This window comes from Vipera berus, assembly GCF_964194415.1.
Source record: "Vipera berus genome assembly, chromosome: 2".
NCBI lineage: Eukaryota > Metazoa > Chordata > Lepidosauria > Squamata > Viperidae > Vipera > Vipera berus.
Genome location: NC_138203.1, coordinates 77,792,119 through 77,818,068, shown reverse-complemented (window position 1 = coordinate 77,818,068; position 25,950 = coordinate 77,792,119).

The following is a 25,950-nucleotide window of genomic DNA, read 5'->3' as shown; positions in this document are numbered from 1 at the left end:
TTCATGACATCGTGGAAAGACAGGCTACCTGTTGGAATGCAAGCCCTCTCCTAGCGCCAGCATCGTCCCCAGTTGCCCACGGTTTAGCTTATAAATAATTCATATCCAAAACTTTTTATCCAGACTGGCAATGGATCCACCCCGTTCATCCTGCTCCCTATAGATCTACACAGTTGTTTGTTGTAGCAAAACATCCTTTTCAGATGATTATTTATGGCAAATGAACAGAAGTGTGTGGAGAGGGCATCGCTAGAGGTTTCTGGATTGCGGGGCTAAAATTTGATGCGTTCACGGCTGCATTTATAAATGCTCATAGATCAGTACTGAACACTGTGACAGTGTCATATCTACATAAATGAACACTTCCTGAAAGGGTTAACCCAATAAGGGCAATATAATCTTTCAGGAGCTGACACCTTTGACTTAGTAGGCCTTTCAGTATGATTTAGAAATAGGTTAGATATTATTAGGTTTGAGGCTATCATGCCCAGTGAGGCAAGAGTTTCTGAGTCATTGGCATTTAGAGTTGAGAGAGGGGCTGCGTGGAGCAACATGTATGAGGATACAGGTGAATCAATCTATAGGCCTGTCTGCATGGTGACAAGGGCATGGTTTTCAATACACTGCCTGATCAGTCAATCACCTAATAGGGCTCAATGGAGGCAAAGCTTTTTGACTGGAGGAGGATTAATTTGCATGTTTGTTTTACCTGTGACCTTAATAATTGTGGCTTGTAGGAGAGATATCCAGCATTTTAGGTCATGTTTGTGCAAACAGGTTCTTAAATTCTACTGCTGCTTCTGCTGCTATAGAAGAGAGGCCCAGAAGGTTCCCCTCCAGAGTCAGCCTGCTTGCGCTTCTCCTCTATACTGTAATTATGGCTTCCATTGGACATGCACTGTTGCAGGGTCAGAGTTCAGCTCAATCCTATTTCACTTCCCCACTAGGTATGGCTCAGAATGAGACTCTTGCACGGTGGCCAAGCTAGAAGAGAAGTGGGGGGGTCCCTAGAATCAAATCAAGAGGGTTTGTATAGCAACCACAGTATTCAATTAATGACCACATGGCTTAACAACCACTTAACGACTGTGGCAAAAAAGTTCATAAAATAGGGAACAGCCATGTGGTGACCCATTTAATGGCTGCCATGACTTACAACTATAATTCCGGGCTCAATTATGTCATAAGTCGAGGAATACCTAGACCAGGCATGTCAAACTCGCGACATCACGTGATGTCACGTGACATATCAAGAGCTTTTTCTCCATTGCCGGCAATGGGGTGGGCGCGGTTTCATCGTGATGCATCCGGCCCGCGGGCCAGCAGTTTGACACACCTGACCTAGACCAACAAATAGCTTGTGGATTATCACAGATCACAATCTTTCTTTTTCTTATATCCCTATGCAAAAAAGAGCATCTTATTTTTAAATTCAAATAAAATAAAACAGGCAACCAGCTCAAAAATTTAATTCTGCTGCAAGTTGTAGGAGAGTAAAAAGCAATTCAAAATTCTGTTTGAGATTCATGCCTAAGCATGTAGCGGAAGCACTTTAGATAATCACAGAGAGATTGTGCCTGCAGCTATGTTGGAGTTAATGCTTAAAAGAAAATGAAAAAAATAGATTTGGGGGATCAGTGCTTCCAAATCTACATATCATCAAGATGGTTTAAGCTGCAATCCTATATAGCCTGGCAAATGAGTTCCACTGATCTCAACAAAGCTTATAAGTGAATGATCGATATTGGAGAGCTCAGCCTACTAAAATGCTGAGATCAGGTTGCTTTTCAACAATCTGATTTTTCTGTAACCTGAAGTTATACACACCTTTAAAAATGCAACCTATTATACTTGGGGAATCTTAATAACCTAATAAATATTGATACATTTGATATTTCTTGTAGCAGTTTCCAATGGTTGACCAGGGGTGTTATCTGGCAGATGATTTCAATTCTTCTACTTCCTCTGTGGAAAAGATAGAGACCCAAGAGTCTCAGACTGAGCAGAAAGCTAACCATTGCCTCCAGCAGGCCTTCCGTACTCTCTCTGCCTTTTCCTATGCCTCTGCTGGTTGCCACAGCTCCCATTAACCTCTATGTTGCTGTGACTTGAGAGCAAGGCTAGTCCAGTTCCTAGTCAATCAAGATCTAAACCAGGAAGAGAACCTGAGTCAGATCTGGTTATTGCCTAACACTTTAGTGTTTGCTCTCTCAGAATATTTACTTTCCTTGTTTCAACAGTGCTGATGCTTCAGATAGAACAGACAGTTTTGTCCTGCATCACAACAAAACATCATTCAGTCCTGAAGCCTACACACATACTGTATATTACATTATAAGGTAGCATTATCACTTTCTAGAGAAAAACAACAACAACGACTTGGCTTGGTCATTCATTAGTATGGATTTGCACTGATACAATATAATTCTATGCAGAATTAATTATATTGGCTATATAAGGCCAAAGGAAAAGGGGGTTGGATACATGTAGAATCTCTTCCGCTAGATCCCTGCATATTGGCTTGTTTCTTCAGATACTCACCCAGAGTCAGCACAAAGATTTTAATTCAGAAACTACATTTTGTACATTTTCAAAATTACTCTACCACCCACGCTAGAAAGTGGCCAGAAATTAAACATTGTTCACATATACTACAGTTCGTTGTCTCTTTTCTTCATTAATGATCTGTAGAGTATGTTTTCACAGAACTATTCAAAAAAAGCAATGAGACAAATATTTTTAAAAATGTCATCCTATGGGTACAGTATTAAAATTTCTATTTCCTGGTTCTACATAAAGTGCTTTTAGTCACAATTCTTATTGACAAACTTGGATAATAGAGAATAAGGAATTTTGAAATCAAGTTACCAGATATTTGCAGCCTATTTTTTTTTTAACCGGAACCCACTGATCTTGCTGAAAGTTGTTAATTCAGCCTGAAAGATGAAGGCAAATTACAAGTTAAAGATAATTCCAGAGATAATCACTCTTGGACAGTTAGCCATGCAAACAATCCCTTATATCAGACATGTCAAACACAAGGCCCAGGGGCCGGATCCGGCCCGCGAAGTGGTTTCATGCGGCCCGCGAAGCCATCCTGGAAACAGTAAGGGAACGGCCCCCTCTGCCTTGGCCCTGGCCCAGAGACCCTCCTTCTGCCAGTGACCCTCAGATCTGTCCCACTCCTCCCCAGGCCCCCATAGGCACCCTTGATGCGAACGATGTAGAGCTGGCCACGCCCACCCAACAGGCCATACGCACTCTAGCCATGCCCACCCAGTAGGCCACGCCCACCCTGGCCATACCCACCCGGCTCCCTGAGGGCAACCGCAATGCTGATGCGGCCCTCAATGAAATTGAGTTTGACACCCCTGCCTTATATTAATGGCTCTCAAATACTGTGATAGGGGTTAGTATACTCAAAAATCTGAGTGCAGCTACCAGACCTCAGGCAACATTAAAAAAAAATAGAATCCCTAACTAGTAGTTTGGCGTTTCCCAGGAGTCCTGACCCATAAAACTTTGTTTTAACAGAGAAATTGCCTCCAAATGTAAAATTATATAAGATATTATTAGCAACAAATAATCCTAGCTTAATATATCCTCTGAGGAGGGCACTGAAACTAGAGTTCATTATTCTCTTATTGAAATTTGAAATCTGCCCTTCAATTAAATTGTTTTTTTTTAATGTCTCAGGGTAAGCAACATACATAGCTTTGACTGGGACCCTTAAATATTCATTAAAGTCACTCATCTGAGGAATGTGCAACTTATTATGAAGGGGAAAAACGATAAAGGAAGAGAGTGTAAGATTAAACATCTAACTTATGGAAGAAAATATGCATGTATAAAAACGCTCCTGGGACCAATTTTCTGCTTTTGGCACTGTCTATTTCCTTCTATAACTGCTCTAAAACCTACATAGTTATAATTATGTGCATAATTAAAGGATCGTGTTCTAAAGATAGCCAAAATGCAGGCATTTCCCCAAAATGTTGCCTGTTTCAGCTAGTTTCACCATGTGCCCTTTGAGTACCTCAAACATCTTTTTTTATTATGCTTCATGTATCAAACCATTTCCTTGTTGACTAATACTAAAACATGCATTTTTATTCAGAAGTTCTCATTAAACCATAAAATATAGGGGGTTTTCCTCCGCTCCACGTATTATTTAAGTTTTCCTGCATTTTATGAGTGTTGCGAATTTAGATGAAGTAGTCTGGAAAGAATGATTTGTTAATCCATCCCTCTATTCATTCATGTCTTCGTTTCCAGTATTTATACATCGCTGCTAATTGATTCTGGGTAGGTAACAATAAAATAAATTTTCTCACATATACATGTATACATTGTCTTTCCTAAAAAAAATTAGCAGGAATGAGCTAATCTCACCTTGAAAGCATTAAAGAAGACAAGAAAATGGTAAAATAAATGTGACTTAAAAAAAGAAGTGTGATGTGTGTGATCCCAAACCTTTAATGAAGCCTTCAAAGGACCTTCAAAAATTGCTACTAGATTGCTTTTTTTTATTGTGGCAAATCATATTAACTTTAGTTTAAAAGTTTTAATGGAATTTTAAAGAAATGTAAGTGAATTACAGGGTCGGATTAATTATTTTTGAGGAATGTGGCCACTGTTCCACTTGTCAAGGTCAAGTCCAGGTCTTGTCTCCTAAAATGTTGCATAGCAATAGCACGTAGACTTATATACTGCTTCATAGTGCTTTACAGCCCTTTTTAAGTGGTTTACATATTGCTCCCAACAATCTGCGTCCTCACTTTACCAACATTGGAAGGATGGAAGGCTGAGTTAACCTTGAGTTGGTCAGGATCGAACTCCTGGCTGTGAGCAGAGTTAGCCTGCAACACCGCATTCTAACCACAGCACCACCAGTTACATGCCTTTGTTCTATAGACTTTAGAACTTTAGAGGGTAATATTTGTAATTCAGGGTTGAACTGTGGGGCCCTTGGTGCTCCTTGAGCTTGGTGGGGGGTTTTGCAGATATTTCATTACTAAATGTCTAGCACTGACTACGGATGATGTTATCTAGTTTGGTAATGAAACACCTGCAAGAAAACCATCAAGCTCAGAGACCACCAAGCACCCCCCCCCCCCAAGCTGGCAAATTTTCTTTGAAATCTCACACATTTATTTATGTGTAGATGTTTAAAGGTTCCAGGCCTTCCACACCCTACTAGCAACATGGCTTTCTAATGTTTTGAAACCTAAGCATAAGTCCCTACAAAGGCTCCACTGCTGGAGAGTTTCTTCCTAATTTTCAACCTTACAATTTGTACGTAAGTTGATTTTAAAGCAGCAGTTTCATTCCCTTGAAACTCTTCCTTCAACAAATATCAGCAGTGGCACAAGGAAAATATCACCACAATGAACAAACTATGGGGTTCATAATGGGGCAGGTAAGGCCAATGAGTTCTTTGAACTGGGCTGAGCCTTGATGCCATGTATTAGTTTTTGGAAAGTAACATTATAGCATATTTTACCTTAATATACTCATATTTCCTTTTAAGGACATTTGGTGACTGATGGAATTAAGTTTAGAAAAAACAGGTTTATTACTGCCATATTCTCTGAATCCGCAGTATGTACAAATAAGATTTATTAATGTGATAAAGACTCCACTCCCTGGAACCCAGCTATATTAGTAGGCAGAAAATAAATTAATTTTGGGGGAAGTGTGCCCCAATCCTCCCCACAAATCTGGCACCACATTCAGCAAATATGTTTAGGCCAGCCTTCCACTAGAACTAGATGCTCTGCAATCGAACTGGATTGCAAGTAGTCTTTGGCCAAACTGGTGGGAAATCCTGAGTCTTGAAATCCCAAAACTTTTAGCAAATGTTAGGTTGTGGAAGCTTGACCTAGACAGAAGACAGAAAGATGTCATAAATTAAAGTCCATACGATATCAAAGGAAAAACCTAAATACTGCTTTCTTCAAAATACCTAATGATCTCTTTAACTGCTTCATAATTTGAGATATGGCTCCACCGTCTCTATATTATACAAAGTGCCATCACAGAGCCAAAGAGACATGATCACAAACTTGAGATTAAGGCGTATACCAGCATTATCTGAATGACAAGCTGCAGAACACCACAAAATCACCAGAGTCTTCTCACTAAGCATGAATCACTAGGATTTTGAAACAGCTTTCTTAGGCTTGGCCTCTGATTACAATTAACCCTTGCTAAGGTCCTTGCTCCCTGTATCTTTTAAATGAATGAAAAGAAAAGAAACAAAAGCAAACAATAACTTGCTAGCACAATTGTATTAAGTATAAAATGAGAATTATGATTTGCTGTGTCACTACTAAGTAAATTGGAAGAAATTCACCTATGTGAGAAGCAGGCTTTTGATGTGACTCAGGATTTTATCTTTGGATGTGGGCTTCTAGAAACAGTATTTTGCTTGGGTCAACTGACCTAATATTACACGTGAGTTCTACAGCATTTCCCCAGCACTCAACCACCAAAATCTAAGCATAAGTGACAGGTACCCAGAATCAGAAGTCCAACTTCATTTTGTTAGAATAAATGACTATTTTGGTCAGTATGAAGCTCTTTCCTGTAAAACATTGCAGAGGAGATAGCTTCAAAGAATATAAAGTTTGTGTAAATCTCAACCAAGCCCTGCAAAGGAAGAGGGGGTCAGAAAGAAACTCAAGATACCTCTGTCTTGATTCTTTTTGCTATAAGAGCAGGCAGAGAGAAATTTTGACAGGCTTTCAAACTTCTACAATTAGATTTGTTGTAATTGTTCTAGCATTGCCTGTTCCTGACTTAGCCTGTCTTGAATGAAATAGAGATTTTCCAATAATTTTAATTATGCTTATTATCCACACATTTTTGTCTCTGTGTTAATTCTCCTCTCACACCATTCATTCTACCCCCAAAATATTTTCTTTTTTACCCACAAAAGGACTTTTAAAAATATGTTAGCTTTGTCTTCAATTCATCCAAGTATATTCAGGACCAGGGTACAGAATGATTATCTCTTTAAGAGTTCTCATCTCATTTGCAATGAATATGAGAACTCTGGAGGAGGAGGGATTAGAACTGGGATATGGTATTAGAGAATAGTTATTCCATGCTCTTGCACTCTGGCTCCATCTGACCAGATCTTAAGATCTTTGATCTATCTTCTACCCACAATCTCCTTCTGATTCCAGAGCCTCATAGGAAATAGGTTGTGGATCTTCTATGTCAGGTCATTTTTTTGTTTATCTTTCATTTCAGAAACAGGAAGGATTTCACCAGCTTAAGTGAAGAGGTTGCTTTTGCCTATACATGTAGCCCTTGATTCTTCACCACAGTCAAGGCAGTGCTAAGTGTTATAGATCATCTGAACCCCTGAACAGTTCCAAGGAGGAAAGCAATGCCATATAAGTAAATTACACCATGATGCAAATGGCACAACTTACGTACTTCTGTTTGATGTTGCTGAATAATGGTGTCATTTGGGTGATGATGTCGTCACACACATGTCATCCTGATGTCATAAAGGATGTCATAGTGGATGTTGCTCTCTGAACCCCAGAACTCTTGATAGAGCAGGATGGGAAAAACACAAAAGAAGAGGTTACCAGGAACCATCTGATAGCTTTCTGTATCAAGTTTTAACAGTTGATGTAAACACTTGTAGGAAAGAAGCACCAGATGTATGCCCATCTCTTCACCCTCTTGAAAAAGAGGGTAAAAGAAAAGCTGCCACTTAGCCTGTTATTATCTCCCATCAACTGACATTGGCTATTGTTATATTGTTTATAACATTATCTGAAAACATTTTGTCTGTCAATTTATGGAGAGTATTATTCACAGCAACAGGGAAATTTTTGCAGTAGTTACAAAACAAAAACCAATATCCTGTCTGTCATTGGACTAGATAGTTTAGATTAAGAGATCATTGGTTCTCAGGAGGATTTTAAATTCCTGCTTCCAGTACCTATACACACATCATGTATCCCCATAATGAGTTCTAGAAAAATCACAGACATATATTTCACAAAAGGTTTATTTGTTTGCATCTCTGAATGTCTTTATAACTCAATGGGCCTTTGCAGCAAATTTGGAACTAAATGGAATTTCACTGTGTTTTTGTTCGAATTTCAGTTTGGGCACAGAGGAACAATGGGATTTTGGAAGTAAAGTACCATTTCCAAAAAGAAAAGACTTAGCTTCAGCTGTAAAGCAATTTGAAGCAGTTTTTAGAAAAAGAAAATAATGCTTTGAATTAAAGAAAGACTTTGACTATCTTCTGAAGCAATGGTTGAAGATAAAATGCTGTTATGGTTAAGCAAGGCCTTTAATTTAACTTTTTTATAGCTCTCATCTGCACTGAATTATTCTTGTCTCATGGCCAGCATTTTCATATACACCTTCTCTTCAGGTCTTTGCTCCAGGAATCATGCGATAATAGAGCTGTCAACGCTGCTAAAATCGGATGTTTTTGCATTGACAACAGATGGAAATGTAGCCATTTTCTTCCTTTCGCTTTTAGAGTTAGATGCTGATGGGGAGGGGGGAATGTGAATGAGAGTCCAGCTAGATATAACAACACTGAACCTAGCGTGAGAATCAAGGTTGTTGAAATCAGAGATGATAAAGAATTGGCGGGCTGGAAAGGTGGGGAGGAAGCCCATGCTTCAAACTATTTGGGGAATATGATTTATGACTGTAAATTGAAGAAGGGAATTGTGCTTTGATACTATGTGCCCAGGGGAGGGGAATTCAGTTTTTGGCTTTGATTATGTAAGTGCTGGTATCATGCTTCTGGAATAAAAGATTCTTTAAGGTAAACAATGCCTCGAGGTTCTTTTGAAGAGTTTCATCTGTCGGAACCATGACAGGAGCTTTATACAAGAATTTGATACATCAGGGAGAAAAGCCCCATCGCAATGTTTATCTTCAATATGGAAAGCAGAGATCAGGGAATTCCTCCATAGAGATGCAACTGCCTAGGAAGAGCTGAATCTAGTGTGGTCTTGGCCTACTCTCATTCCATCAACATCTGCCCTGTCTTGGCCCCAGTGCGGAGAGAAAGACTGACCTTGCTCCAGTCAGAAGCAGGCAGTGTGAGCTTCTCACTGGCCACAACTTCCTAGGCTGGCCCACATGAAAGCAGCCTTTAATCTACCCTGGCCGGTGTGTGTTCCTTATTTGAAGTGCAATTTATAGGGCAAGCCCCAGGGCACTGGAGGTCACAGCCAAGCATGTGCCAGTCTCTTGACTTAGCAATGCAGGCAATTACAGTGCAGCACACTGCAAGGCCTCAGCATACCCTTCTTAACAACCAGTTCACTTAGCTTCTTCTCATTTTACAACTATAAGTCATTTTGGTTTACTTCCAAATGAATGCACCCTCAACTAACAACTAGATCTAAGCAACAAGACCAACTAGCCTAGTTCAGATCACATGAAGCCTGGGAGTGACAGAACTTAAAATCCTATCATGTTTTTTTTTTTAGTTTATGGAAGGCAACTACTGGAACTAAGCCACAATGCGGGCATAACTCTGCCCACACACACAAATAGATTTATCTGCTAATCCTCAGAAATATCATTAATTAATAGGCAGTCTCTTTCAGCTCCAGTTAATGAAAGCTTCAGGTGTGACTCAGATTAGTGGCGTGGTGCTACAAAGCAAACGGCAAAGCAGTTGGAATCTCTGCAGGTGAGAATTTTTATCCCCGATGTCTTGTTGGTGAAATGATGCATTGCTGAGTGGTTTTAGTCATGAGCAGGGCATTCAATGATGGTTGGAATTTTCTTAGCAGTTGAAGGTAATTTCATGAAAACCCGGGCTCTTATCTGAAGCGTATAAATAAATCAACACTTAGCTAATTCCAGAATATTTAATTCTGGCAACATTTTAAAAGAACTAAGTAACGTTGAAAGGAGGAAAGATTTATTTCTGTTTGTGGCAGTAAAAAATGTGGGGAGTTGCCTTTTTAAAAGATATTGCAACTCAGCGTACAATTACCTTAAAAGGTCCCCACAAAATATCTGAAATGTAGGATGTAAACAAAATGGTTGTGTGACATTTTAATTGAGAGGAAGGAGAAACATGAAAAGAAGAACCCCTTAGGTGCTGGAAACCATAAATAAGCTACATAATGACCTACTATGATTTCCCATATTATGAAAGTTATATATCAAGTTCTTTTCTAACTCAGACGTAAACCATATTGAATTACATGTACTTATTCCCAGCTAAATGAGTGCAAATCTACACACATCTTACAATGGCAGGGTTCAACAAAAGACTGAAACTATGATTTGTTTTGTGAGAACCAGTTTGATGTGATGATTAAGGCATCAGGCTAAAAACTCAGAGTCTCTGCGTTCTGGTCTGCTTTAGGCACAAAGTCAGTTGGGTGGCCTAGAGCCAGTCACTTTTTCTGAGCCCTAGGAAGGAGGTAATGGAAAATCACTTCTGGAAAACTTTGCCAAGAAAACTACAGGGACTTGTCTAGGCAACCTCTGAAAATTGTATTGAATGGAAGGGGAAAAAAAGGTTTTTAGCATAGTTAATTTCAGTGGTCCACCTTTGGCTGACTTTACACAGTGCCTGGTTAGCCAAAACCAAACCAACTGAACTTTGATTTAACCCAATAAGCCAACAGCCACTAAATAAGCCAAAAAAAAAGAAAGAAAGAAAAGAAAGAAAGAAAGAAAAAGAAAAAAGGTGTGTGTGTGTGTGTGTGTTACGTACACGTTCTTCCTTCACCACAGAATGTGTCAAAGCGTCACTGTAGCTTGCATTCTCACTCTTGAGCTCAAAATGGAAAATCAAACTTCTAGAGGGAATTTGAAAAATCAATATTTCAATAATCCTATTTTTAGGATCTAAAAGACACAACATGAGAGAAGATTTGGAGTGGGGTGGGGTAAAGAAGAAATTCAAGCATGAATTCTTTGTTGCAATTCCTAATTATGTCAAAGAATTGTTTTCCAGCAGGGTGCAGCAGAGAAATAGTTTCTTTAGATCTGTTTCATCTCTGGTCAATGAGAAGGATCTGGTTTATGGTTCCCGTTCAACAATGTTCTTTCTGGATGGCAAAGGGCCAGCTTTTTCATGTCAGGTCCTTCTGTGGCTAATGGACACCAAGATGTGTTATCCTTCAATTCTGTCACCCCAGGGCAACGCATATGGTTTATAGAGACACAGTTATTTTTTTCCTGGTTACCCTAAACATCAGAGGGAGGTCAGAAGAGCTAAAATATGCAAAGTACTTCATTCTTCTCCATTCTCTCTTTGCATTATCTCCACACAAGTTCTAAAAAGTACCGTTCTTCTGCATCAGATAGATGTTTTGATCCGTCATCTCAACTCTAAATTACTCCAAGCCCATCATTCTTAACGTAAAAATGTCATCGGCTGACATTTGCAGTACCTGCTACATTCATTAGTACCAAAATTTGTTCCACTAAGATCGTAGCTAGTATCACAAAGATGAGCTGATTTGGTCTGGGAAATCATAAATTTTGAAATTATCTTCTGGCTTGAATATATGTCCCATTCTTGCCATTTGTTTAGCTCAGTTGGGTTCTCAGTACAGTGCAGTGGGAAGTAGAAAAGGATTAGAATACCAAATAAAGCATTCTGAAAAGGTCAACCACCAGACTCTGCCAACTCTTTGTAAGCAAATGTTAAAATCTGGACTGCCCAATTCTGCCAATTGCAGCCCCTAGCAAGGACAGAGCAAGAGACAAAATATATATTCAGATTGCTATTTCCCATAACTCAGGGGTGAGAAAGCTTTTGAATAGCCATTGTCAGTGATGGGCTTTCGCATGAATGTGCACATAGAGGTCTGGACTTGCATTAACTGCATACAGCCTGCTTCTCCAGCCTGACACTATCTAAATCTATTGCACTGCAACTCCTGAAGAGTATGCTGCTTGGGGATGATGGGAATTGCAATTAGAATGGGGAGTCTGACTCAGTGAATTAGCTTGATCCCATGGCAAGTGGCTGTGGGTTCAGATCTCATCTTGAGAAAGATATTGTTTCACCTGCATGAACAAAAGGGAACTCTAGAAAGATATTTATTTATTTGTAGGTATCGGGAAATTCTAGGTAGCTTATAATAAAGAACAAAAACAATGATTAAAACAAGCGATGCAAAGCAAAACATACCCAGATTAAGATCCACTGTCAGTCAATTAGAGCCAAAAGCCTAGAATTTTTTTTTTTAAAAAAACCAGCGTGTGGAATGCATTGTATGTATCACCATGGGAAACATGGTTCAGAACATGGAAACTACTATGGAAAAGCTTGACCAAATCCTATGTACATCCTGTAGGCATTTGTAGGTAGTCCTCAACTTAGAACCACAACTAAGCCCAAAATTTCTTTTGTTAAACGAGAACATGTGTTAAGTGAGTTTCGCCTCATTTTATGGCCTTTCTTGCCACAGTTATTAAGTAAATCACTGCAGTTGTTTTTTTTAACATGGTTGCTAATTGAATCTTGCTTCCCCATTGACTTTGCTTGTCAGAAGGTCCCCAAAGATGATGATCACATGATCCTGGGACACTGCACCCGTTATAAATATGAACCAGTTGCCAAGTGTCCAAATGTTGATCACATGACCAGGGGCATTCTGCAAAAGTCGTATGTGTGAAAAATGGTCATAAGTATTTTTTTTCAGTGCCATTGTAACTTCAGTCACTAAAGTTTGTGTTGTAAGTTGAGGGACACGCATACCTGTAGTTTCAACAGCCCCCCCTGAGATTCTTGGTCTATGTGGGCAGAATAAATTTTTGGCAAAGTGACATATCCTGTTTGTTGTTAGTTGTGAAGTTGTGTCCGACCCGTCGCGACCCTATGGATAACATTCCTCCAGGCCTTCCTGTCCTCTACCATCTTCTGGAGTCCATTTAAGCTCACACCTACTGCTTCAGTGACTCCATCCAGCCACCTCATTCTCTGTCGTCCCCTTCTTCTATTGCCCTCAATCTTTCCCAGCATTAGGCTCTTCTTCAGTGAGTCCTTCCTTCTCATTAGGTGGCCAAAGTATCTGAGTTTCAACTTAAGGATCTGGCCTTCTAAAGAGCAGTCAGGGTTGATCTCCTCTAGGACTGACCGGTTTGATCGTCTTTCAGTTCAAGGGACTCACAGGAGTCTTCTCCAGCACCACAGTTCAAAGGCCTCGATTCTTTGGCGTTCAGCCTTTCTTATGCTCCAACTTTTCACAGCCATACATTACAACTGGGAAGACCATGGCCTTGACTATACGAACTTTTGTTGGCAGGGTGATGTCGCTGCTTTTTATTGTGCTGTCTAGATTTGCCATGGCTTTGCCATGTCATATCCTGATGCTACTCTATATATTCACCAGAAGTTTGAACTGCACCTGGAACATTATTGGTAGCCAATGTAGCAATTTCATATTGTTCCTCTCCTGGAAATAGCAAGGCTGCCCCAACCAGCAGTCTGCCTGCTATGTTCTGGACTGATTGCAGCTTCTGGGTCATCTTAAAAGATTGCTGTGTGTAAAGTACACAACTTGACCCTGGAAGGATTACAGTTGGCTTATCAGGAAAAGTTGGGTCAAAGCTTTCTGGATCATCTATCTCCAATTGGGTCTATCTGTTGTTTAGATCTGGCAGGAGAGGCACGCTTTGTGCCCTATTACTACAGAATTTCATCTGGCAGGATCCAGGAAGAGAGTCTTTTCTGTGTTGGAATATTATTTCTCCTCTCCCCCAAAATTAGATTTGCCCCAATCCTGCTGGCCTTTTATAGGGCATTAAAAACCTGATTTTGCTACCTTGTCTGAGGCCCCGGCAGTATGCATGAGCCTCTTTCATGACTAATTTGAATATGAGACACTGTGAATGTTCTTGGCAGCTATTTTGTTTTATGTTATTGATATTGGTTTTTGTTTTAAAAATATGTTTTATCCTGTTTTTATTCTGTTTTTAAATTGTTAGCCACCCAAAGTCATGTATTCAAGATGGGCAGCCCTATAAATTTACTAAATAAAATAAAAGCCCGCCCCATGACTTGCCTTTTAAAATTTATACTTTCCTTTACATTTAAAGGAAGCTTGGAAGCCTGAAACGAATGTCTGACAGTTCAGTTTATGATATTTTTTGGGCAATTTCAGCAATCTGGGTATGTTTTCCACTAGTAGTTAGGCATAGTTAACAACATCCAATGGCAAAAGTGAGATTTTGTCCAGTAACATGAATATTACATCTTTCTATTTATTTTAGAGGAGTTCTTTCTGTCTGTCCTGTTCTTAGTCTCCCATCAGAAATTGCCATTACAGGTCCCAGTTCAGGCTGAGCTTGGTTCCATTTACTTTCTGACTGATGAAAAAGAAAATAGGTTATAAGTATGCATTAAAGATAGCATGTAATTTGGCTGCAGTTTCTCTGTGTTTCTTTTTCTATGAGTATACAGGAAAAAACTTTAACAAAAAAATTATACTGTAGGACAAGCCGTGCCAGTTTATCCTGAAGGGCAAGGACGCAAGAGACTACAGTATGTAGTGCAGGGGAGTCAAACTCAATTTCATTGAGGGCCGCATCAGCATTGCGGTTGCCCTCAGGGGGCCGGGTAGGCGTGGCTAGAGTGCGTATGGCCTACTGGGTGGGCATGGCCAGCTCTACATCGTTCGCATCAATGGTGCCTATCGGGGCCTGGGCAGGAGTGGGACAGATCTGAGGGTCTCTGGCAGAAGGAGGGTCTCTGGGCCAGGGCCAAGGCAGTGGGGGCCGTTCCCTCACTGTTTCCAGGATGGCTTCGCGGGCCACATGAAACCACTTCGCGGGCCGGATCCGGCCCCCGGGCCTTGTGTTTGACATGTCTGATGTAGTGTAATAATTTAAAACAAATTATTTCCCAAACATAAATGCCCAAATATTGTTGGCTCACAATTCTCATCAACCCTAGTTATTATGGTCTATGGGACCTGAGCCTGACATAGGTTTCTGTTCAGTTAGTCTCTATTTCTCCTTCTGAATCTGAGCTTTTGCCTTGCTAGGAATTCTGGGAGTTGTAGTCCCAGTAGCCTTGGAGAGCACCAGCTAGTAAGGGAAGGCCATTTTATTCAGCTCATATAATTGTAACAATAAACTGGAAATGTTACTTGGACTACTTGAAGAATATATAATGTAAAAAAAAATAGCGGTAAATACATCAGGAAAATGTTCAGTCATACTTTTCTTCTCAATTTGCAATAGTGGTTAGGTTGCTGACCTAAAAACCAGGAGACTGTGAGTTCTAGTGCTGCCTTTACCCACAAAAAACAGCTGAGTGGCTTTGGGTCATTCTCTGTCAGCCCTAACCCAGCTCACAGGGGGAAAAAAGGAGAAGGAAGGAATATTAGGTATGTTAGCTGTCTTGAGTTATTTATCAAAATAATAAAGGTGGGATATAAATGAAATGAATAATAAAATAAAATAAAAACTTCAGTCCGCAAAAATACTTCCTGGTGGGGGAAAATAAATAAATAAATAAATATTCCCCACATAGAACTTGGGATCCAATTAATAATTTAGACCTTATTGGGTAGATTATTGCTATAGTCAGGGGAGGAGCCAGGGAGAAGACTAACAGATCAAAATACCCCCCCCCAAAAAACCGAGAACATTTTCCTGTGCTCTGAGCTGTTTTGCACACGTCTCTTACCTTTTCTAAAAGCTGTGCCCCACCGGTCTGTTTTTCTCCTTTCTGCAAATCAGTTTGACAAATCATTCAATCTTGGTACTCGGGCAGAATTAATTCCTTCCCACTGGCATATCTGATATTTCAGAGCTGGTGCTCGAAGGATTTTCTTTTCCACAGCATCTTTTTTGTTATTTTTTTAATCTTCATATAATTTGCTAGATAGCAAGAAGAATATTATGCTCTTTTCCTGGATCCCATTCTATTGTATGGACAGTATTTACAAAGGGGAGGAGAAAGCAAGGTAGAGAAAAACTTTGAAAAATGGATGCTGGCAGTTCCTGAAACCTTTTACTGGCAAAGGCCATTCGGTGGTGTTTGTATTTTCTTCTGTGTAATAAAGTAATTAGTTGTATCTAAGTACAATTTGCCTCAAGGGACTAAGCAGGGCATTATTTATTTATTTATTTACTTACTTACTTACTTACTTACTTACTTACTTACTTACTTACTTAAAAGGTAAAGGTAAAGGTTCCCCCGCACGTGCGTGCTAGTCGTTTCCGACTCTAGGGGCCGGTGCTCATCTCCGTTTCAAAGCCAAAGAGCCAGCGCTTGTCCGAGGACGTCTCCGTGGTCATGTGGCCGGCATGACTAGACGCCAAAGGCGCACGGAACGCTGTTACCTTCCCACCATAGTGGTCCCTATTTTTCTACTTGCATTTTTACGTGCTTTCGAACTGCTAGGTTGGCAGAAGCTGGGACGAGTAACAGGCGCTCACTCTGTTACGCGGCACTCGGGATTCGACCTGCCAAACTGCCGACCTTCTGATCGACAAGCTCAGCGTCCTAACCCACTGAGCTGCCACGTCCCTTACTTTTTTACTTATTCATTTGTTTATATCCTGCCTTTACCATTCATTCATTTATATCCTGCCTTTACTATTTATTCATTTATATCCTGCCTTTACTATTTATTCATTTATTTATTTATATCCTGCCTTTACTATTCATTCATTCCTTCATTCCTTCATTCCTTCATTCCTTCATTCCTTCATTCATTCATAACCTGCCTTTACTATTTTCATTCATTCATTCATTTATATCCTGCCTTTACTATTCATTCATTCATATCCTGCCTTTACTATTTATTCATTTATTCATTCATTTATTTATATCCTGCCTTTACTATTCATTCATTCATTCATTTATATCCTGCCTTTACTATTTATTCATTTATTTATATCCTGCCTTTATTATTCATTCAATCATTCATTCATTCATATCCTGCCTTTACTATTTATTTATTTATTTATTTATTTATTTGTTTGTTTGTTTATTTATTTATTTATTTATTTATCCTGTCTTTACTATTATAAATAACTTGGCAGCAAACATACCAAATATTCTTTCCTCCACCTATTTTCACTAGAACAACAATCCTGTGAAGTGGGTTGGGCTGAGAGTGAATGACTAGTCCAAAGTCAACGTCTTTCATGCCTAAGATGGGACTAGAACTCACACTCTCCTGGTTTCTAGGAGTGGCCTTAAGCACTAGAGCAGACATGTCAAACTCGTGATGCCACGTGACACCACGCAACGTATCGGGAGACATTTGCCATTGCCAGCAATGGGGTAGGCGTGGCTTCCAGATGACGCATCCGGCCTGCGGGCAAGCAGTTTGACACCCCTTCACTAGACGAAACTGGCTATATTAGACAGGAAACAAAGAAAATAAAGAATTGCGACTAAATGGAAAAACAAAAGATTTTAAAGAATGGCTTACAAATTTTTTTGGACAATGCTTACATATGCATTTATAATTTTCTTTTTCTTTAAGGCTATGTTATAATTTTGTTTTTCTATAAGTTACCTTTTCTAATTGTCAAAGCCATAAATCAAAAGTTCATTTTCCCACACAAAAAGTCCATAAGGGGTTTCTAGGCTGTAATATACTGTATGTAATAGTTGATTTTCTCTAAGCAACAAAGTTAATCTTGTCATCTATAAATTAGCCATATGTTTGGCCCAGTGCAAGCATCATATATTAAATAATAAGACTGTGGCTAAGATTTATTGACATAATGTAAATAAAATGTTACGAACATTCCAAATGCTAGATAAATGCAAAACAAAATTGCTGCAAGAGAAAAGTATGTTACTTCTGCATAATCTATTTTACTAAATTATATTGTTTGCTCACATGTAGTCCAGGTATTTGCATCATGATGTGTTTAATAAAGCATAAAACATAGACACACCAAATATTAATTTAGGGGGAGGAGGCAAAAATATTCTTTGAGATGTTTGTCTTTTCTGTGAAATTCTATAGCATGTGAATGGCATAACCTAAATTACAAACTAGATTGGTTCTCTATCCTTAGATGTTAATTAGTCTCATCATTTCCCAGTAGCCATTTCTTGTCATAGCATTTGTTTACTCTCTCAGTTATTTAGGAAAACCAATTCGACAAAGTCTGCATGTGAAGATCCCATGCTGTCACTGAGAATGATGGGAAATGGCTGCACTTAATTTAGACCGCAGAGGCCTGTGTTCTGAGAGTGAATACAATCTTTAGGGAATCCTGCTTACAATTTAAAACTTTCTCATGGAAGACAACATCTATCTTATTTAGGGGGAAATTATAAAAACTTAGAAAAACTCCAGCATATTGATCTCGATTGTAGAAATACTTTATGCCAGAATTTTTTTTAAAAGTAACATTTCTAACACAAAATAATTTGGTATCACTACTTGCTGATACAACTTTATCCTTTCACTGACCCTCTGAATTAGGAAGGAAGGAAGGAAGGAAGGAAGGAAAGTTTTCATAGTATATCTTATAACAGTATATCTTGCAATACCGAATCTTCGTTTGAAAGACTTAGCTGTCTTCAAACCAAAATCAACACTAAAAACCCTCCGTATTTGATGTCTTTTTTGAAAGAAGTTTTAGATGAGAGCCAAATGTGATCAAAGAGATGATAAGGGATGAGAATAACAGAATAATAGAATAACAAAGTTGGAAGGCACCTTGGGGGTCATCTAGAAAGAGAAAAATGGATACTTAAATTGTCTGCATCAAATTATGTTACAGCCCTCTTCCTTTGCTTCTGTCAGCTTTTTTAATTACTATTTTCATGATTACTACCAGCTTTATCTTTTCCCTAAAATCCATCACAAGTAGTTAATAAGAACCTTGCTGTTTCCTTTCATAAATAATAACATTATTAGCATGCACTTTCAAAGGGCTACGCACAATATAGGATATCAAGCTGGACTGGCTGTCTAAATCCTGAAGCTCTTTAGATACATGGCCTACACCTTCTACCTTGATCACAGAATTACAGTTGGAAGAAGCTATCTGGACAGTTTGTTATCCCTCAGAGTGGAAGATCTTGAGCTGTTGCTGGTGTCTCTTCAGGTGTCGCTGAGTTTTGTCATCTGGTTTGCCGTGGTGAGAGAACGACAACCTTACTCAGCTGGAAACTTTTGGAGACTTCCAGAACAGCACATGGTCGCTGTGAGAGAGTGGCCATGCTCGGGATTACACTGTCCAGTTCTTTGGCTTATTGCCATCATTTACGTTTCCATCTGTTTTTGCCGATTTCATCCCTCCCGGCTGTCTGATTGTTATTGAGGGCCTTTACATTGGTTTATTCTGTGGCTGAATTGCTAGCCCTGAGGGAGTCCCCCCTCTCTCAGGAATGGCCTTCTAACCTGTGTCGCCTTTTTCTTAATGATGGGTCTTGGGACCCCGAGAGGTGACATGGCACAAAGAGGAAGTTATGGATTTTTTAATGTAATTTTTTAATGGGTTAGGGAGGGGGGAGGAATGTAAGATTCGGCTAAAATGTAGGGAGGTTCTGCCGGATCAAGTTCAGTCCAGGTTGGCTGAGTGTCGTGGCAGTGGGGGAATGGGGTGGAGGGTTCTAGGGGGGAAGGGGGGAAGGGGTGGGGACAGCGATCTGCACGGTGATTGGGAACGACAGCAGATGGATGAACAGAGGGTCATACCAAAACCTGGGAGCATGCCACCGCTATCTTCGAGCAGTTGTGCGCTCTGACCTTCTGGTTTCAACCTGCTTTCCCAGGGGTGTGGGAGGGCAGACCCCTGAGGTCAGGCTGGTTTATTTGAATGCCAGGTCTGTGGTGAATAAAGCCCCCCTCATCCTGGAAGTGATCGAGGAGGAAGATGCAGAACTGGCATGCATTACAGAAACTTGGTTGGGCCTGGAAGGAGGGGTTCCTCTGATTGAATTGTGCCCAGCAGGTTTCCATGTGCTGCACCAGCCTCAGGCTCAGGGTAGGGGCGGTGGGGTGGCAGTTGTCATTAAGGAGGCCCTTTGTCTGCGGAAGGCCTCTGCCCCTCAGATAGATGGGTGTGAGTCTCTCCTTCTGAGGTGGGGCCCTGGAGGTCAGTTGGGCCTGTTGCTTGTGTACCTATCTCCCAGCTGCATGACAACGACCCCTACTTGACGCTCTCTCGGGGTTGGTGGTTGAGTTTCCCAGACTTATTGTTCTGGGTGATTTCAACCTACCTTCCCGGGGGGGCGTCGGGGGGGGGGACTCAAGAGTTCATGGCTTCCATGATGGCCATGGACCTGACCCAGATAATTCAGGGTCCGACTCATGAAGGGGGAAACGCGCCCAACCTTATTTTTATCTCTGGGCAGTGGCTTAATGATCTGGGTGGGGGTTCCCCAACTGTTCGACCCCTTTCATGGACCGATCATTATCTCCTATGGCTTGGCCTCCGTTATGCCACCCCCGTCGCTGGGATGCGGAACCGACTTGGTGGTTCTGCCCCAGGCGCCTGATGGATCCGGAAAGGTTCCAGACGGCGCTTGGGTTGATTCCTGCCTCCCTTTCCCACAGCCTGGTCGGGACCTTGGTGGATGCCTGGCAACGGGCTGCCTCTGAGCCTCTTGACCGTGTTGTGCCTTTGCGGCCTCTGACCTGGCGCAGGTCCCGGTTAGCCCCTTGGTTCTCCGTGAACCTGCGAGAGATGAAGCGCTGGAGGAGGGGCTTAGAGAGCAGTTGGAGATCCAGTCAGTCCGAATCTGACCGAGCGCAGTTAAGATCTTTTACTAGATCTTATCTTGTGGCAATGGAAGTGGCGAAGCGTGCTTACTTCACCACTCTCATTGCGTCCGCAGATAACTGCCTGGCCGCCCTGTTTAGAGTGACCCGTTCCCTATTGAATCAGGGGATGAGGGAGGACCCTTTGTGGGGACGAGTTGAGGAATTTAGTCAGCATCTGCTGGACAAAATCGCTCAGATCCGGACCGGCATGGACTCCGAATGGGCAGTATCTGATGGGGGGGGGGGAAAGTGACAGATCTTGTTGATACCATTTGGGAGGAGTTCGAACCTGTGACTCCGGATGAAGTGGACAGAATCATGGGAAGACTGAGTCCCACCACGTGTTTGTTGGACCCATGTCCCTCCTGGCTGGTGTATGCAACTCGGGAGGTTACACGAGGCTGGCTCCAAGCGGTTGTCAACGCTTCTTTGAGTGAGGGGTGCTTCCCTGCTGCCTTGAAGGAGGCGGTGGTGAGGCCCCTCCTCAAGAAGCCTGTCCTGGACCCAGCTAATTTGAACAACTTTCGTCCTGTCTCCAACCTTCCCTTTATTGTGAAGGTTGTTGAGAGTGTGGTGGCGCGGCAGCTCCTGCTGGCTCTGGAGGAAACTGAGTATCTGGACCCATGCCAATCGGGTTTCAGGCCCGGGTACAGCACAGAGATGGCATTGGTCGCGCTGGTGGATGATCTCTGGCAGGCCTGGGATAGGGGTTATTCCTCAGTCCTGGTCCTATTAGATCTCTCAGCGGCTTTTGATACCATCGACTATGGTATCCTGCTGCGACATCTCGAGGGGTTGGGAGTGGGAGGCACCATTTTACAGTGGTTCTCCTCCTACCTCTCGGGCCATTCGCAGTCAGTGTTGACAGGGAGGCAGAGGTCGACCCCGAGGCCTCTCACTTGTGGGGTGTCTTGGGGGTCTTGGTCCTCTCTCCCCTCCTGTTCAACATCTATTTGAAGCCACTGGGTGAGATCATCCGTGGTTTCGGAGTAAGGTACCATCAATATGCTGATGATACCCAGCTTTTCATCTCTACCCCGAACCAACCCAGTGATGCCCTCGAGGTGATATCCCGTTGCCTGGAAGCGGTATGAGTCTGGATGGGGAAGAACAGGCTCCAACTCAACCCGTCCAAGACCGAGTGGCTATACGTACCGGCATCTCGGGTAATCCAGGATATTCCATCTTTGGTTATGGGGGGAGAGGTGTTACCCCCTGTTGAAAGGGCGTGCAACTTAGGCATCCTCCTGGATGCATGACTCAGTTTAGAAGATCATATAGGAGCCGTGGCCAGGGGGGCATTTGCCCAGGTTCGCCTGGTGCGCCAGTTGTGCCCCTATCTGGACCGAGATGCCCTACGTATGGTCACTCATGTGCTCGTTACCTCCCGTATAGACTACTGCAATACTCTCTACATGGGACTGCCCTTGAAGACCACCCGAAGGCTTCAACTGGTGCAGAATGCGGCTGCGCGGGTTGTGATGGGAGCGTCCCGATACTCCCATATTACACCCCTCCTGCGTGAGCTGCATTGGTTACCGGTTGTCCTCCGGGTGAGATTTAAGGTGCTGGTTCTTACCTATAAAGCCCTACATGGCTTAGGTCCTGGATATTTGCAGGACCGTCTGCTGCCAGGAACGACTGCCCACCGACCTGTGCGCTCACACAGGGAGGGCCTCCTCAGGGTGCCATCGGCCAGACAATGTCAACTGGTGACCCCCAGGAGGAGGGCCTTCTCTGTGGGGGCACCTGCCCTTTGGAATCAACTCCCCGGATCTCCGTTCCTTTCGTCACGACCTTAAAACATGGCTTTTTCAACAGGCTGACCTGAACTGATGGAAGGGAGGTTTTCTTAATTTTGTTTTATTGTGTTTTTAATTGGACTATTTATGGGATAATTTGATTTAATACCTTTTAATGTTTGTATTTTGTGTTTTTATTGTTGTTAGCCGCCCTGAGTCCTTTGGGAGATAGGGCAGCATACAAATCCCATAAATAAATAAATAAATAAATAAATAAATAAATAAATAAATAAATAAATAAATAAATAAATAAATAAATAAATAAATAAATAAATAAGATACAGGAGAATGGGAAACAGTATTTCATTCCTACACAAGATAAGGGAATTGGCATGACAATATCAGACATATGCGATAATCAGTATTTTGTACACATTTATAGCAACTTTGCTATGTTGTGGGTGATAACACTTTTCTTGTCTGCCAAGAGGCAATTGACATGACGTTCCTTGGGATAATTTGGTGCATATAACAGGGAAGGGAACATGAGTCTTCTTCAGATACCGTTATACAAGGAGCAGTTTAGCAGCAGGTCGAGAATAGATTCAACTGAACCATTATTACAAGGGCTAATCATGTGTTTTTTTTATTAAATCTCCCATATAAAACCGCTGAGGGTAGATTATTCTACCTGGTTCCGATATAGGTTACAACTATTATTTGTTGACCTGCACTCTGAGAAAAGAGAGCTGATCATTGCTTTCTTCTGTGTAGTACTTCTTCAAATACCTGATAAGGTCTTTCATATCCCAGGCCATCATTTCTTAAAGTGTCCATTTTCCACACTTCATAGAGCTTAATTCCTTCTTCTGACTTTCACTCTTAAATTTGTTTGTGTGTCAGTCTTGAAGTGTGTTGCCCCGAACTGGATACGGCACTCAAGAATTGGATTTTGAGAATCGCAGGATAAAATGGAACTCTCGCTTCCTGTGATTTGGACAATATACTTCTATTCATGTAGTCTAAATTAGTCCTTGCCTGTTTTGCAGGCATGTCAGACCGCTGGGTCATATTCAGCTTTTGATCAATTAGAATTCCAAGATCTATTTCACTTGTACTGTAACTAAGCCAAATGTCCTCTGTTCTATCTGATGTCTTTTTCCTGAGTGAAAAAGGAAGTTGTTCTTTCAGGCTCATTTCTCTGACTTATCAAGATTCTCTTGAATGTTGTTTCTGTCTTCTCGAGTATTAGCTACCCCCCCTTGCCCCAATCTAGTATCATTTACAGATCTGATAAGCATTCCCTTCCCAACTCTTCATCCAAGCTGCTAATGAAAATGTTGACAAGTACTAGACCAAGGGTTGAATTATGAGACGTCCAGTGGTGGGATTCAAATATGTGAACAACCGGTTCTCTGTGTGGATGCCACTTCTGGAAGTCCATTCTGGGCCTGGGCAACAAAAAAATTAGCCACTGGTTCTGCCGAAGTGGTGTGAATTGGCTGAATCCCACCACTGGAGACATCCCAAACAACATCCAAGCCCTCAAAAAAAAAAAAAAAACTTTGTGAGGACATGAAAAGAAATTCATTCTAAAGCAGCAGTGACAGTTATTATTATGATTCATCACAAAATCAGCCAGATGTTTAGATTGGATTTGGCAATTTTATCAATCTATCAAGTACTTCCTAAGGATCTGGGAGGGGCAGAAGTTGTTTTATGGTATTTAATCACCGGATGTAAACTGTTCCAAGTAAAGCTGCCTTTCCCAATTGACCGTTGGTGATTTTGTCAATGCTGATGGAGTTCAAGTGGTGCTCCAGTTGTTTGGAAATTACACTGAGGCGCCTATTACCATTGGTATTATAATTATTATATTTTGTCCCAACTTTTTGAAATATATAACAAAAAGCAGCAAACATACTCAATACTGCTGCCTCCTATTTTCCTCACAACAGCAACCTAAGGAAGTGGGCTGGATTGAAGAAAGACTCAGCTGGAGATACATAAATTGCTAAAGTGGGCTGTTGTTCCAAACAATAATTGTACTTGCCTTAATCTTCTGAGAAGCCATTGGTCTGGCTTTGTTCCATTTGCAAGTATCTCTTTTACTACATACTGGAACATCTTATGCCCTTTTCTAGCATGGCAGAAAGGGAAGAGAAGGACAAATGAGCTGGTTTTGGAGAGAGTTGGAAATGTGAGGTAGTAGAATTCATCGCAGAAAAAGTTATTGTAGAGGTTATAGCAGGGGGAATAAAAGTGCTTGTCAAGCTTCTGAAAAGACATTAGACTTACTAGAGCAGGGGTGTCCAACCTTGGCAACTTTAAGACTTGTGGACTTCAACTCCCAGAATTCCCCAGTCAGCCATGCTAGCTGGGGAATTCTGGGAGTTGAAATCCTCAGGTCTTAGGGTAACAGAAAGCATGTCAGAGTTCATAACAAGGTTCATGAAGGCATTCCTCAAATATCTAAAGAGAGTTTTACAATAGCTGCAAATTATTATTATACCAGCACTTCAACAGACACAGTAATCAGCCACCTCTAGGTTCAGATTCCATCATTCGTAGTGACATAAAATGTTAATGCTATCAATTATTATTTAAACTTCTTGTGGCATCTCTTATGCAAAACTGCATTGCACTTAAAACATTCACACAACCAAGGAAAAAGGTAAGGGTTCCCCCGCACATGCATGCTAGTCGTTTCCAACCAAACCAACCATTAAAATAGCTGAAAGCTATTTTATTGTATTTAATAAAAAAATAATTTAGCATGAAATCAGCTCTTTATTGTCTTTACTGTACTATTAAATGTATGAATATGAGCCAACCTATTAATATATTTAAATTCAGTCTCAATCTCAGAAAAATATGATTTCAGTGTTGCAAGGCTCCCTGGGGACAAATCTCATCAGATGTCATATTTGTGTTGTTTCCATGTCACATACTTCCCTGATCCCAATAAATATTGCCATGTTGAGCTCAGCTGCAGTCCCAGTGCAGTTGATTAATGCAATAAAACTTTACTGTTGGCTTTTTTAATCTGCATGCCAATAAATATATTATGGTATGCGTGTATATATCTAATTCACACATTCTGGAAAATTCTTACCTCAGGTGACTGCCCTGTTCTTATTTTCTAGTCTGTGACTGGGGATGGGGGGGGGGCAGGAATACTTTTTACAGCACAATTTGACTCTGTCGTAGATATGGCATTTATTTTACAAGTTACCAAGTTGCCATTTATCTCTGAAAGTTTCATGCAATTCTTTTGAAAACAACTCTCAGTGGAAATTTCATGACATGTTCTCCACCAATAATTTTTGCACAGCATGCTGCACTCTTTGTGATACAATAGCTTTGACAAAATACCAATGTCATCTGTTAGATTTTTTTTTATTGCCCATTTTATCAAATTCTCCTAAGCCTTTCAGGGATGAAGTCCAGAACTTTAAATCTTTTTAAAATAACAATATTCTGAG